The sequence below is a fragment of the Miniopterus natalensis genome, chromosome 18 (assembly GCF_054644295.1).
Source record: "Miniopterus natalensis isolate mMinNat1 chromosome 18, mMinNat1.hap1, whole genome shotgun sequence".
Classification (NCBI taxonomy): Eukaryota; Metazoa; Chordata; class Mammalia; order Chiroptera; family Miniopteridae; genus Miniopterus; species Miniopterus natalensis.
In genome coordinates, this window is record NC_142098.1 from 1,401,619 (window position 1) to 1,417,698 (window position 16,080).

Below are 16,080 nucleotides of genomic sequence, written 5' to 3' on the forward strand. Positions count from 1 at the left end.
GAGCAGGTAGCTACATTCTGCACAGTATAAAATGCAAATGAATTCCAGGCTGAAAACTCACTCCAGAAGGATGAAATGCATGTTGTTTCTTACTGTGGAGAAACGCGGATTATGTTTCCCAAATCACCTGAAATCCAGGAAAACGCACACTGCATCACTCTGGCTCAAACACGCTCTTTCTCCTAATCTGTTGAGAACATTCAAGACCAGAAAAGAAGGGCATTTTGATGTGAAATTCAGGTGGGTGTGAACAAAAAGTCATTTCTATCGGTTGCAGAGTGCAAAAGTATGATTGACTTCATGTTCTAGATGAAACCTTTACATTTCCAAGTGACCTGAAGTAGGACCTTCACAAAAAGGTGTGTTTGCGAGTCTGTTTGTGAAAGCAGCTTTACGTTGTCTATTCAGTGCTGGGGAGTGACACACTGTACATAGGTTAAACAGCGTTTTGAGAGCACCAATATACTTAAAACTGAGACTGCTACAAGGTGTGTGTAGCATGCAGATAGAGGCATCTTTCGAGGAGAAGTTTGCCTTAGAACACATCCCAGAGAAGAGCACCTTTCAAAAATGGACTTCACTGGTCAATTTCCCCAAAGATGGGACAACCGTGGAAAGAAGGCTTGTCATTTCAAAGAAAGAAGAAACCAAAATCCACGTAGTGATACGAGCACACCCGTATGGGAGATGTGCATGTGGTCAGTTTCAAGCAGCATCTCTTTGTGGACCCTTGGAAACAGCGCTGTGAAAAAACTTCGTACTATGTGGAATTTGACAAACCTGAAAGAACTTCCAATACCAGCCCTAAAGAACTTAGCCAAACAACAAAATGAAAATGAATTTCAGGCAGAAAACTGTACACAGAAGAATGAAATGCATGTGTTTCTCTCTGAAAGAACACTCACCCACAAGGCTTTTGCTTGCTCCTTCAAACTCTTTGTAGAAACGTCTCTTTTCACTGCTGGAATGCGCTTTGGGATGCATTGTTTCAATCTCTTGCAAACCTCATGTTGTTTCTTAGACAATGTGGCAAAACAAGGAGTATGTTTCCCAAATCACTTGAATCCAGGAAACCGCACACGGCATCACTCTTGCTCAAACACGCTCTTTCTCCTAATGCGTTGAGAACATTGAAGAAACCAGAAAAGTAGGGCATTTTGCAGTGAAACTCAGACGAGTATGTACAAGAGGTCATTTCTATTGGTTGCAGAGTGCAAAAGCATGATTGCCTTCATGTTCTCGATGAAGCCCTTACATTTCCAAGTGACTTGAATTAAGACTCTCACAAAGAGACGTGTTTGCGTGTCTGTGGTGAAAGGAGTTCTAAGTTCTGTATTCAGTGCTGGAGAGTGACACACTCTACATAGGTTCCACAGCGTTTTGAGAGCACCAACATGCTTCAAACTGAAACTGCTACAAGGTGTGTTGCATGCAGAAAGAAGGCTTGTCATTTCAAAGAAAGAAGAGGAAACGAAAATCCAGGTAGTAAAACGAGCACACCAGTATGGGAGATGTGCATGTGGACAGTTTCAAGCAGCATCTCTTTGTGGACACTTGGAAACAGCGCTGTGAAACAATTTCGTAGGAAGCGGGATTTTGCCAACGTTGAAAGACCTTCCAAAACCAACCCTAAAGAACTTGGCCAAACAAAGAATGTTGCAATAAGCTCCTGCAGGATAGGTGCTTCTATGACACAACACCCGAGCATGTAGCTGCATTCTGCACAGTACAAAATGCAAATGAATTCCAGGCTGAAAACTCACTCCAGAAGGATGAAATGCATGTGTTTCTCTCTGAAAGAACACTCTGCCACTAGGCTTTTGCTTGCTCCTTCAAAGTCTTTGTAGAAACGTGTTTTCACTGCTGGAATACGTTTTGGGATGCATTGTTTCCATCTCCTGCAAGCCTCATGTTGTTTCTTACACAATGTGGAAAAACAAGGAGTATGTTTCCCAAATCAATTGAAATCCAGGAAAACGCACACTACATCACTCTTGCTCAAACACGATCTTTCTCCTAATGTGTTGAGAACATTCAAGAAACCAGAAAAGAAGGGTATTTTGATGTGAATTTCAGATGGCTATGTACAAAAGGACATTCTATTGGTTGCAGAGTGCAAAACCATGATTGACCTCATGTTCTCCATGAAAACCTTACATTTCCAACTGACCTGAAGTAGGACTTTCACAAAAAGATGTGTTTGCGTGTCTGTGGTGAAAGGAGCTCTAAGTAGTGTATTCAGTGCTGGAGAGTAACACACCCTACAGAAGTTACACAGTGTTTTGAGAGCACCAACATGCTTCAAGCTGAAACTGCTACAAGGTGTGTGTAGCATGCAGAAAGAAGGCTTGTCATTTCAAAGAAAGAAGTGGAAACCAAAATGCAGGTAGTGAAACGAGCACACCAGTATGGGAGATGTGCATGTGGACAGTTTCAAGCAGCAGCTCTTTGTGGACACTTGGAGACATCGCTGTGAAAAAATTTCGTACAAAGCGGGATTTGGCCAAAGTTGAAAGACCTTCCAAAACCAACCCTAAAGAACTTAGCCAAACAATGAATGTTACAACAAGCTCCTGCAAGAATGGTGCTTCTATGAGACAACCCCCGAGCAGGTAGCTACATTCTGCACAGTACAAAATGCAAATGAATTCCAGGCTGAAAACTCACTCCAGAAGGATGAAATGCATGTGTTTCTCTCTTAAAGAACACTCTGCCACTAGGCTTTTGCTTGCTCCTTCAAAGTCTTTGTAGAAACATGTGTTTTCACTGCTGGAATACGTTTTGGGATGCATTGTTTCCATCTCTTGCAAGCGTCATATTGTTTCTTACACAATGTCGAAAAACAAGGAGTATGTTTCCCAAATCACTTGAAATCCAGGAAAACGCACACTACATCACTCTTGCTCAAACACGATCTTTCTCCTAATGTGTTGAGAACATTCAAGAAACCAGAAAAGAAGGGTATTTTGATGTGAATTTCAGATGGCTATGTACAAAAGGACATTCTATTGGTTGCAGAGTGCAAAACCATGATTGACCTCATGTTCTCCATGAAAACCTTACATTTCCAACTGACCTGAAGTAGGACTTTCACAAAAAGATGTGTTTGCGTGTCTGTGGTGAAAGGAGCTCTAAGTAGTGTATTCAGTGCTGGAGAGTAACACACCCTACAGAAGTTACACAGTGTTTTGAGAGCACCAACATGCTTCAAGCTGAAACTGCTACAAGGTGTGTGTAGCATGCAGAAAGAAGGCTTGTCATTTCAAAGAAAGAAGTGGAAACCAAAATGCAGGTAGTGAAACGAGCACACCAGTATGGGAGATGTGCATGTGGACAGTTTCAAGCAGCAGCTCTTTGTGGACACTTGGAGACATCGCTGTGAAAAAATTTCGTACAAAGCGGGATTTGGCCAAAGTTGAAAGACCTTCCAAAACCAACCCTAAAGAACTTAGCCAAACAATGAATGTTACAACAAGCTCCTGCAAGAAAGGTGCTTCTATGAGACAACCCCCGAGCAGGTAGCTACATTCTGCACAGTACAAAATGCAAATGAATTCCAGGCTGAAAACTCACTCCAGAAGGATGAAATGCATGTGTTTCTCTCTTAAAGAACACTCTGCCACTAGGCTTTTGCTTGCTCCTTCAAAGTCTTTGTAGAAACATGTGTTTTCACTGCTGGAATACGTTTTGGGATGCATTGTTTCCATCTCTTGCAAGCGTCATATTGTTTCTTACACAATGTCGAAAAACAAGGAGTATGTTTCCCAAATCACTTGAAATCCAGGAAAACGCACACTACATCACTCTTGCTCAAACACGATCTTTCTCCTAATGTGTTGAGAACATTCAAGAAACCAGAAAAGAAGGGTATTTTGATGTGAATTTCAGATGGCTATGTACAAAAGGACATTCTATTGGTTGCAGAGTGCAAAACCATGATTGACCTCATGTTCTCCATGAAAACCTTACATTTCCAAGTGACCTGAAGTAGGACTTTCACAAAAAGATGTGTTTGCGTGTCTGTGGTGAAAGGAGCTCTAAGTAGTGTATTCAGTGCTGGAGAGTAACACACCCTACAGAAGTTACACAGCGTTTTGAGAGCACCAACATGCTTCAAGCTGAAACTGCTACAAGGTGTGTGTAGCATGCAGAAAGAAGGCTTGTCATTTCAAAGAAAGAAGTGGAAACCAAAATGCAGGTAGTGAAACGAGCACACCAGTATGGGAGATGTGCATGTGGACAGTTTCAAGCAGCAGCTCTTTGTGGACACTTGGAGACAGAGCTGTGAAAAAATTTCGTACGAAGCGGGATTTGGCCAAAGTTGAAAGACCTTCCAAAACCAACCCTAAAGAACTTAGCCAAACAATGAATGTTGCAATTAGCTGCTGCAGGAAAGGTGCTTCTATGACACAACCCCCGAGCAGGTAGCTACATTCTGCACAGTAAAAATGCAAATGAATTCCAGGCTGAAAACTCACTCCAGAAGGATGAAATGCATGTGTTTCTCTCTGAAAGAACACTCTGCCACTAGGCTTTTGCTTGCTCCTTCAAAGTCTTTGTAGAAACGTGTTTTCACTGCTGGAATACGTTTTGGGATGCATTGTTTCCATCTCTTGCAAGCCTCATATTGTTTCTTACACAATGTGGAAAAACAAGGAGTATGTTTCCCAAATCACTTGAAATCCAGGAAAACGCACACTACCTCACTCTTGCTCAAACACGATCTTTCTCCTAATGTGTTGAGAACATTCAAGAAACCAGAAAAGAAGGGTATTTTGATGTGAATTTCAGATGGCTATGTACAAAAGGACATTCTATTGGTTGCAGAGTGCAAAACCATGATTGACCTCATGTTCTCCATGAATACCTTACATTTCCAAGTGACATGAATTAAGACTTTCACAAAGAGATGTGTTTGCGTGTCTGTGGTGAAAGGAGTTCTAAGTTGTGTATTCAGTGATGGAGAGTGACACACTCTACATAGGTTCCACAGCGTTATGAGAGCACCAACATGCTTCAAACTAAAAGTGCTACAAGGTGTGTTGCATGCAGAAAGAAGGCTTGTCATTTCAAAGAAAGAAGAGGAAACCAAAATCCAGGTAGTGTAACAGGCACACAAGGATCGGAGATGTGCATGTGGACAGTTTCAAGCAGCAGCTCTTTGTGGACACTTGGAAACAGCGCTGTGAAACAATTTCGTACGAAGCGGGATTTTGCCAAAGTTGAAAGACCTTTCAAAACCAACCCTAAAGAACTTAGCCAAACAATGAATGTTCCAATAAGCTCTTGCAGGATAGGTGCTTCTATGACACAACCCCCGAGCATGTAGCTACATTCTGCACAGTACAAAATGCAAATGAATTTCAGGCAGAAAACTGTCCACAGAAGAATGAAATGCATGTGTTTCTCTCTGAAAAATCACTCAGCCACTAGGCTTTTGCTTGCTCCTTCAAACTCTTTGTAGAAACGTCTCTCTTCACTGCTGGAATGCGCTTTTGGATGCATTGTTTCAATCTCTTGCAAACCTCATGTTGTTTCTTAGACAATGTGACAAAACAAGGAGTATGTTTCCCAAATCACTTGAATCCAGGAAACCGCACACTGCATCACTCTTCCTCAAACACGCTTTCTCCTAATGCATGGAGAACATTCAAGAAACCAGAAAAGTAGGGCATTTTGCAGTGAAATTCAGACGAGTATGTACAAGAGGTCATTTCTATTAGTTGCAGAGTGCAAAAGCATGATTGCCTTCATGTTTCGATGAAGCCCTTACATTTCCAAGTGTCTTGAATTAAGACTTTCACAAGAGATGTGTTTTCGTGTCTGTGGTGAGAGGAGTTCTAAGTTGTGTATTCAGTGATGGAGAGTGACACACTCTACATAGGTTCCACAGCGTTTTGAGAGCACAAACATGCTTCAAACTGACACTGCTACAAGGTGTGTGTCGCATGAAGAAAGAAGGCTTGTCATTTCAAAGAAAGAAGAGGAAACCAAAATCCAGGTAGTAAAACGAGCACACCAGTATGGGAGATGTGGATGTGGACAGTTTCAAGAAGCAGCTCTTTGTGGACACTTGGAAACAGCGCTGTGAAAAAACTTCGTACGAAGTGCAATTTCACCAACTTGAAAGACCTTCCAAAACCACCCCTAAAGAACTTAGCCAAACAATGAATGTTGCAATAAGCTCCTGCAGGAAAGGTGCTTCTATGGCACAAACCCCGAGCAGGTAGCTACATTCTGCAAGTACAAAACGCATATGAATTCCAAGCTGAAAACTCATTCCAGAAGGATGAAATGCATGTGTTTTTCTCTGAAAGAACACTCAACCACTAGGCTTTTCCTTTTTCTTCAAAGTCTTTGTAGAAACGTGTGTTTTCACTGCTGGAATACACTTTGGGATGTATTGTTTCAATCTCTTTCAAGCGTCATGTTGTTTCTTACTGTGGAGAAACGCGGATTATGTTTCCCAAATCACCTGAAATCCACGAAAACGCACACTGCATCACTCTGGCTCAAACACGCTCTTTCTCCTAATCTGTTGAGAACATTCAAGACCAGAAAAGAAGGGCATTTTGATGTGAAATTCAGGTGGGTGTGAACAAAAAGTCATTTCTATCGGTTGCAGAGTGCAAAAGTATGATTGACTTCATGTTCTAGATGAAACCTTTACATTTCCAAGTGACCTGAAGTAGGACCTTCACAAAAAGGTGTGTTTGCGAGTCTGTTTGTGAAAGCAGCTTTACGTTGTCTATTCAGTGCTGGGGAGTGACACACTGTACATAGGTTAAACAGCGTTTTGAGAGCACCAATATACTTAAAACTGAGACTGCTACAAGGTGTGTGTAGCATGCAGATAGAGGCATCTTTCGAGGAGAAGTTTGCCTTAGAACACATCCCAGAGAAGAGCACCTTTCAAAAATGGACTTCTCTGGTCAATTTCCCCAAAGATGGGACAACCGTGGAAAGAAGGCTTGTCATTTCAAAGAAAGAAGAAACCAAAATCCACGTAGTGAAACGAGCACACCCGTATGGGAGATGTGCATGTGGTCAGTTTCAAGCAGCATCTCTTTGTGGACCCTTGGAAACAGCGCTGTGAAAAAACTTCGTACTATGTGGAATTTGACAAACCTGAAAGAACTTCCAATACCAGCCCTAAAGAACTTAGCCAAACAACAAAATGAAAATGAATTTCAGGCAGAAAACTGTACACAGAAGAATGAAATGCATGTGTTTCTCTCTGAAAGAACACTCACCCACAAGGCTTTTGCTTGCTCCTTCAAACTCTTTGTAGAAACGTCTCTTTTCACTGCTGGAATGCGCTTTGGGAGGCACTGTTTCAATCTCTTGCAAACCTCATGTTGTTTCTTAGACAATGTGGCAAAACAAGGAGTATGTTTCCCAAATCACTTGAATCCAGGAAACCGCACACGGCATCACTCTTGCTCAAACACGCTCTTTCTCCTAATGCGTTGAGAACATTGAAGAAACCAGAAAAGTAGGGCATTTTGCAGTGAAACTCAGACGAGTATGTACAAGAGGTCATTTCTATTGGTTGCAGAGTGCAAAAGCATGATTGCCTTCATGTTCTCGATGAAGCCCTTACATTTCCAAGTGACTTGAATTAAGACTCTCACAAAGAGACGTGTTTGCGTGTCTGTGGTGAAAGGAGTTCTAAGTTGTGTATTCAGTGCTGGAGAGTGACACACTCTACATAGGTTCCACAGCGTTTTGAGAGCACCAACATGCTTCAAACTGAAACTGCTACAAGGTGTGTTGCATGTAGAAAGAAGGCTTGTCATTTCAAAGAAAGAAGAGGAAACCAAAATCCAGGTAGTAAAACGAGCACACCAGTATGGGAGATGTGCATGTGGACAGTTTCAAGCAGCATCTCTTTGTGGACACTTGGAAACAGCGCTGTGAAACAATTTCGTAGGAAGCGGGATTTTGCCAACGTTGAAAGACCTTCCAAAACCAACCCTAAAGAACTTGGCCAAACAAAGAACGTTGCAATAAGCTCCTGCAGGATAGGTGCTTCTATGACACAACACCCGAGCATGTAGCTACATTCTGCACAGTACAAAATGCAAATGAATTCCAGGCTGAAAACTCACTCCAGAAGGATGAAATGCATGTGTTTCTCTCTGAAAGAACACTCTGCCACTAGGCTTTTGCTTGCTCCTTGAAAGTCTTTGTAGAAACGTGTTTTCACTGCTGGAATACGTTTTGGGATGCATTGTTTCCATCTCCTGCAAGCCTCATGTTCTTTCTTACACAATGTGGAAAAACAAGGAGTATGTTTCCCAAATCACTTGAAATCCAGGAAAACGCACACTACATCACTCTTGCTCAAACACGATCATTCTCCTAATGTGTTGAGAACATTCAAGAAACCAGAAAAGAAGGGTATTTTGATGTGAATTTCAGATGGCTATGTACAAAAGGACATTCTATTGGTTGCAGAGTGCAAAACCATGATTGACCTCATGTTCTCCATGAAAACCTTACATTTCCAAGTGACCTGAAGTAGGACTTTCACAAAAAGATGTGTTTGCGTGTCTGTGGTGAAAGGAGTTCTAAGTTGTGTATTCAGTGCTGGAGAGTGACACACTCTACATAGGTTCCACAGCGTTATGAGAGCACCAACATGCTTCAAACTGAAACTGCTACAAGGTGTGTTGCATGTAGAAAGAAGGCTTGTCATTTCAAAGAAAGAAGAGGAAACCAAAATCCAGGTAGTAAAACGAGCACACCAGTATGGGAGATGTGCATGTGGACAGTTTCAAGCAGCATCTCTTTGTGGACACTTGGAAACAGCGCTGTGAAACAATTTCGTAGGAAGCGGGATTTTGCCAACGTTGAAAGACCTTCCAAAACCAACCCTAAAGAACTTGGCCAAACAAAGAACGTTGCAATAAGCTCCTGCAGGATAGGTGCTTCTATGACACAACACCCGAGCATGTAGCTACATTCTGCACAGTACAAAATGCAAATGAATTCCAGGCTGAAAACTCACTCCAGAAGGATGAAATGCATGTGTTTCTCTCTGAAAGAACACTCTGCCACTAGGCTTTTGCTTGCTCCTTCAAAGTCTTTGTAGAAACGTGTTTTCACTGCTGGAATACGTTTTGGGATGCATTGTTTCCATCTCCTGCAAGCCTCATGTTGTTTCTTACACAATGTGGAAAAACAAGGAGTATGTTTCCCAAATCACTTGAAATCCAGGAAAACGCACACTACATCACTCTTGCTCAAACACGATCATTCTCCTAATGTGTTGAGAACATTCAAGAAACCAGAAAAGAAGGGTATTTTGATGTGAATTTCAGATGGCTATGTACAAAAGGACATTCTATTGGTTGCAGAGTGCAAAACCATGATTGACCTCATGTTCTCCATGAAAACCTTACATTTCCAAGTGACCTGAAGTAGGACTTTCACAAAAAGATGTGTTTGCGTGTCTGTGGTGAAAGGAGCTCTAAGTAGTGTATTCAGTGCTGGAGAGTAACACACCCTACAGAAGTTACACAGCGTTTTGAGAGCACCAACATGCTTCAAGCTGAAACTGCTACAAGGTGTGTGTAGCATGCAGAAAGAAGGCTTGTCATTTCAAAGAAAGAAGAGGAAACCAAAATCCAGGTAGTGTAACAGGCACACAAGGATCGGAGATGTGCATGTGGACAGTTTCAAGCAGCAGCTCTTTGTGGACACTTGGAAACAGCGCTGTGAAACAATTTCGTACGAAGCGGGATTTTGCCAAAGTTGAAAGACTTTTCAAAACCAACCCTAAAGAACTTAGCCAAACAATGAATGTTCCAATAAGCTCTTGCAGGATAGGTGCTTCTATGACACAACCCCCGAGCATGTAGCTACATTCTGCACAGTACAAAATGCAAATGAATTTCAGGCAGAAAACTGTCCACAGAAGAATGAAATGCATGTGTTTCTCTCTGAAAAATCACTCAGCCACTAGGCTTTTGCTTGCTCCTTCAAACTCTTTGTAGAAACGTCTCTCTTCACTGCTGGAATGCGCTTTTGGATGCATTGTTTCAATCTCTTGCAAACCTCATGTTGTTTCTTAGACAATGTGACAAAACAAGGAGTATGTTTCCCAAATCACTTGAATCCAGGAAACCGCACACTGCATCACTCTTCCTCAAACACGCTTTCTCCTAATGCATGGAGAACATTCAAGAAACCAGAAAAGTAGGGCATTTTGCAGTGAAATTCAGACGAGTATGTACAAGAGGTCATTTCTATTAGTTGCAGAGTGCAAAAGCATGATTGCCTTCATGTTTCGATGAAGCCCTTACATTTCCAAGTGTCTTGAATTAAGACTTTCACAAGAGATGTGTTTTCGTGTCTGTGGTGAGAGGAGTTCTAAGTTGTGTATTCAGTGATGGAGAGTGACACACTCTACATAGGTTCCACAGCGTTTTGAGAGCACAAACATGCTTCAAACTGACACTGCTACAAGGTGTGTGTCGCATGAAGAAAGAAGGCTTGTCATTTCAAAGAAAGAAGAGGAAACCAAAATCCAGGTAGTAAAACGAGCACACCAGTATGGGAGATGTGGATGTGGACAGTTTCAAGAAGCAGCTCTTTGTGGACACTTGGAAACAGCGCTGTGAAAAAACTTCGTACGAAGTGCAATTTCACCAACTTGAAAGACCTTCCAAAACCACCCCTAAAGAACTTAGCCAAACAATGAATGTTGCAATAAGCTCCTGCAGGAAAGGTGCTTCTATGGCACAAACCCCGAGCAGGTAGCTACATTCTGCAAGTACAAAACGCATATGAATTCCAAGCTGAAAACTCACTCCAGAAGGATGAAATGCATGTGTTTTTTTCTCTGAAAGAACACTCAACCACTAGGCTTTTCCTTTTCCTTCAAAGTCTTTGTAGAAACGTGTGTTTTCACTGCTGGAATACACTTTGGGTTGCATTGTTTCAATCTCTTTCAAGCGTCATGTTGTTTCTTACTGTGGAGAAACGCGGATTATGTTTCCCAAATCACCTGAAATCCACGAAAACGCACACTGCATCACTCTGGCTCAAACACGCTCTTTCTCCTAATCTGTTGAGAACATTCAAGACCAGAAAAGAAGGGCATTTTGATGTGAAATTCAGGTGGGTGTGAACAAAAAGTCATTTCTATCGGTTGCAGAGTGCAAAAGTATGATTGACTTCATGTTCTAGATGAAACCTTTACATTTCCAAGTGACCTGAAGTAGGACCTTCACAAAAAGGTGTGTTTGCGAGTCTGTTTGTGAAAGCAGCTTTACGTTGTCTATTCAGTGCTGGGGAGTGACACACTGTACATAGGTTAAACAGCGTTTTGAGAGCACCAATATACTTAAAACTGAGACTGCTACAAGGTGTGTGTAGCATGCAGATAGAGGCATCTTTCGAGGAGAAGTTTGCCTTAGAACACATCCCAGAGAAGAGCACCTTTCAAAAATGGACTTCTCTGGTCAATTTCCCCAAAGATGGGACAACCGTGGAAAGAAGGCTTGTCATTTCAAAGAAAGAAGAAACCAAAATCCACGTAGTGAAACGAGCACACCCGTATGGGAGATGTGCATGTGGTCAGTTTCAAGCAGCATCTCTTTGTGGACCCTTGGAAACAGCGCTGTGAAAAAACTTCGTACTATGTGGAATTTGACAAACCTGAAAGAACTTCCAATACCAGCCCTAAAGAACTTAGCCAAACAACAAAATGAAAATGAATTTCAGGCAGAAAACTGTACACAGAAGAATGAAATGCATGTGTTTCTCTCTGAAAGAACACTCACCCACAAGGCTTTTGCTTGCTCCTTCAAACTCTTTGTAGAAACGTCTCTTTTCACTGCTGGAATGCGCTTTGGGAGGCACTGTTTCAATCTCTTGCAAACCTCATGTTGTTTCTTAGACAATGTGGCAAAACAAGGAGTATGTTTCCCAAATCACTTGAATCCAGGAAACCGCACACGGCATCACTCTTGCTCAAACACGCTCTTTCTCCTAATGCGTTGAGAACATTGAAGAAACCAGAAAAGTAGGGCATTTTGCAGTGAAACTCAGACGAGTATGTACAAGAGGTCATTTCTATTGGTTGCAGAGTGCAAAAGCATGATTGCCTTCATGTTCTCGATGAAGCCCTTACATTTCCAAGTGACTTGAATTAAGACTCTCACAAAGAGACGTGTTTGCGTGTCTGTGGTGAAAGGAGTTCTAAGTTGTGTATTCAGTGCTGGAGAGTGACACACTCTACATAGGTTCCACAGCGTTTTGAGAGCACCAACATGCTTCAAACTGAAACTGCTACAAGGTGTGTTGCATGTAGAAAGAAGGCTTGTCATTTCAAAGAAAGAAGAGGAAACCAAAATCCAGGTAGTAAAACGAGCACACCAGTATGGGAGATGTGCATGTGGACAGTTTCAAGCAGCATCTCTTTGTGGACACTTGGAAACAGCGCTGTGAAACAATTTCGTAGGAAGCGGGATTTTGCCAACGTTGAAAGACCTTCCAAAACCAACCCTAAAGAACTTGGCCAAACAAAGAACGTTGCAATAAGCTCCTGCAGGATAGGTGCTTCTATGACACAACACCCGAGCATGTAGCTACATTCTGCACAGTACAAAATGCAAATGAATTCCAGGCTGAAAACTCACTCCAGAAGGATGAAATGCATGTGTTTCTCTCTGAAAGAACACTCTGCCACTAGGCTTTTGCTTGCTCCTTGAAAGTCTTTGTAGAAACGTGTTTTCACTGCTGGAATACGTTTTGGGATGCATTGTTTCCATCTCCTGCAAGCCTCATGTTCTTTCTTACACAATGTGGAAAAACAAGGAGTATGTTTCCCAAATCACTTGAAATCCAGGAAAACGCACACTACATCACTCTTGCTCAAACACGATCATTCTCCTAATGTGTTGAGAACATTCAAGAAACCAGAAAAGAAGGGTATTTTGATGTGAATTTCAGATGGCTATGTACAAAAGGACATTCTATTGGTTGCAGAGTGCAAAACCATGATTGACCTCATGTTCTCCATGAAAACCTTACATTTCCAAGTGACCTGAAGTAGGACTTTCACAAAAAGATGTGTTTGCGTGTCTGTGGTGAAAGGAGTTCTAAGTTGTGTATTCAGTGCTGGAGAGTGACACACTCTACATAGGTTCCACAGCGTTATGAGAGCACCAACATGCTTCAAACTGAAACTGCTACAAGGTGTGTTGCATGTAGAAAGAAGGCTTGTCATTTCAAAGAAAGAAGAGGAAACCAAAATCCAGGTAGTAAAACGAGCACACCAGTATGGGAGATGTGCATGTGGACAGTTTCAAGCAGCATCTCTTTGTGGACACTTGGAAACAGCGCTGTGAAACAATTTCGTAGGAAGCGGGATTTTGCCAACGTTGAAAGACCTTCCAAAACCAACCCTAAAGAACTTGGCCAAACAAAGAACGTTGCAATAAGCTCCTGCAGGATAGGTGCTTCTATGACACAACACCCGAGCATGTAGCTACATTCTGCACAGTACAAAATGCAAATGAATTCCAGGCTGAAAACTCACTCCAGAAGGATGAAATGCATGTGTTTCTCTCTGAAAGAACACTCTGCCACTAGGCTTTTGCTTGCTCCTTCAAAGTCTTTGTAGAAACGTGTTTTCACTGCTGGAATACGTTTTGGGATGCATTGTTTCCATCTCCTGCAAGCCTCATGTTGTTTCTTACACAATGTGGAAAAACAAGGAGTATGTTTCCCAAATCACTTGAAATCCAGGAAAACGCACACTACATCACTCTTGCTCAAACACGATCATTCTCCTAATGTGTTGAGAACATTCAAGAAACCAGAAAAGAAGGGTATTTTGATGTGAATTTCAGATGGCTATGTACAAAAGGACATTCTATTGGTTGCAGAGTGCAAAACCATGATTGACCTCATGTTCTCCATGAAAACCTTACATTTCCAAGTGACCTGAAGTAGGACTTTCACAAAAAGATGTGTTTGCGTGTCTGTGGTGAAAGGAGCTCTAAGTAGTGTATTCAGTGCTGGAGAGTAACACACCCTACAGAAGTTACACAGCGTTTTGAGAGCACCAACATGCTTCAAGCTGAAACTGCTACAAGGTGTGTGTAGCATGCAGAAAGAAGGCTTGTCATTTCAAAGAAAGAAGAGGAAACCAAAATCCAGGTAGTGTAACAGGCACACAAGGATCGGAGATGTGCATGTGGACAGTTTCAAGCAGCAGCTCTTTGTGGACACTTGGAAACAGCGCTGTGAAACAATTTCGTACGAAGCGGGATTTTGCCAAAGTTGAAAGACTTTTCAAAACCAACCCTAAAGAACTTAGCCAAACAATGAATGTTCCAATAAGCTCTTGCAGGATAGGTGCTTCTATGACACAACCCCCGAGCATGTAGCTACATTCTGCACAGTACAAAATGCAAATGAATTTCAGGCAGAAAACTGTCCACAGAAGAATGAAATGCATGTGTTTCTCTCTGAAAAATCACTCAGCCACTAGGCTTTTGCTTGCTCCTTCAAACTCTTTGTAGAAACGTCTCTCTTCACTGCTGGAATGCGCTTTTGGATGCATTGTTTCAATCTCTTGCAAACCTCATGTTGTTTCTTAGACAATGTGACAAAACAAGGAGTATGTTTCCCAAATCACTTGAATCCAGGAAACCGCACACTGCATCACTCTTCCTCAAACACGCTTTCTCCTAATGCATGGAGAACATTCAAGAAACCAGAAAAGTAGGGCATTTTGCAGTGAAATTCAGACGAGTATGTACAAGAGGTCATTTCTATTAGTTGCAGAGTGCAAAAGCATGATTGCCTTCATGTTTCGATGAAGCCCTTACATTTCCAAGTGTCTTGAATTAAGACTTTCACAAGAGATGTGTTTTCGTGTCTGTGGTGAGAGGAGTTCTAAGTTGTGTATTCAGTGATGGAGAGTGACACACTCTACATAGGTTCCACAGCGTTTTGAGAGCACAAACATGCTTCAAACTGACACTGCTACAAGGTGTGTGTCGCATGAAGAAAGAAGGCTTGTCATTTCAAAGAAAGAAGAGGAAACCAAAATCCAGGTAGTAAAACGAGCACACCAGTATGGGAGATGTGGATGTGGACAGTTTCAAGAAGCAGCTCTTTGTGGACACTTGGAAACAGCGCTGTGAAAAAACTTCGTACGAAGTGCAATTTCACCAACTTGAAAGACCTTCCAAAACCACCCCTAAAGAACTTAGCCAAACAATGAATGTTGCAATAAGCTCCTGCAGGAAAGGTGCTTCTATGGCACAAACCCCGAGCAGGTAGCTACATTCTGCAAGTACAAAACGCATATGAATTCCAAGCTGAAAACTCACTCCAGAAGGATGAAATGCATGTGTTTTTTTCTCTGAAAGAACACTCAACCACTAGGCTTTTCCTTTTCCTTCAAAGTCTTTGTAGAAACGTGTGTTTTCACTGCTGGAATACACTTTGGGTTGCATTGTTTCAATCTCTTTCAAGCGTCATGTTGTTTCTTACTGTGGAGAAACGCGGATTATGTTTCCCAAATCACCTGAAATCCACGAAAACGCACACTGCATCACTCTGGCTCAAACACGCTCTTTCTCCTAATCTGTTGAGAACATTCAAGACCAGAAAAGAAGGGCATTTTGATGTGAAATTCAGGTGGGTGTGAACAAAAAGTCATTTCTATCGGTTGCAGAGTGCAAAAGTATGATTGACTTCATGTTCTAGATGAAACCTTTACATTTCCAAGTGACCTGAAGTAGGACCTTCACAAAAAGGTGTGTTTGCGAGTCTGTTTGTGAAAGCAGCTTTACGTTGTCTATTCAGTGCTGGGGAGTGACACACTGTACATAGGTTAAACAGCGTTTTGAGAGCACCAATATACTTAAAACTGAGACTGCTACAAGGTGTGTGTAGCATGCAGATAGAGGCATCTTTCGAGGAGAAGTTTGCCTTAGAACACATCCCAGAGAAGAGCACCTTTCAAAAATGGACTTCTCTGGTCAATTTCCCCAAAGATGGGACAAACGTGGAAAGAAGGCTTGTCATTTCAAAGAAAGAAGAAACCAAAAT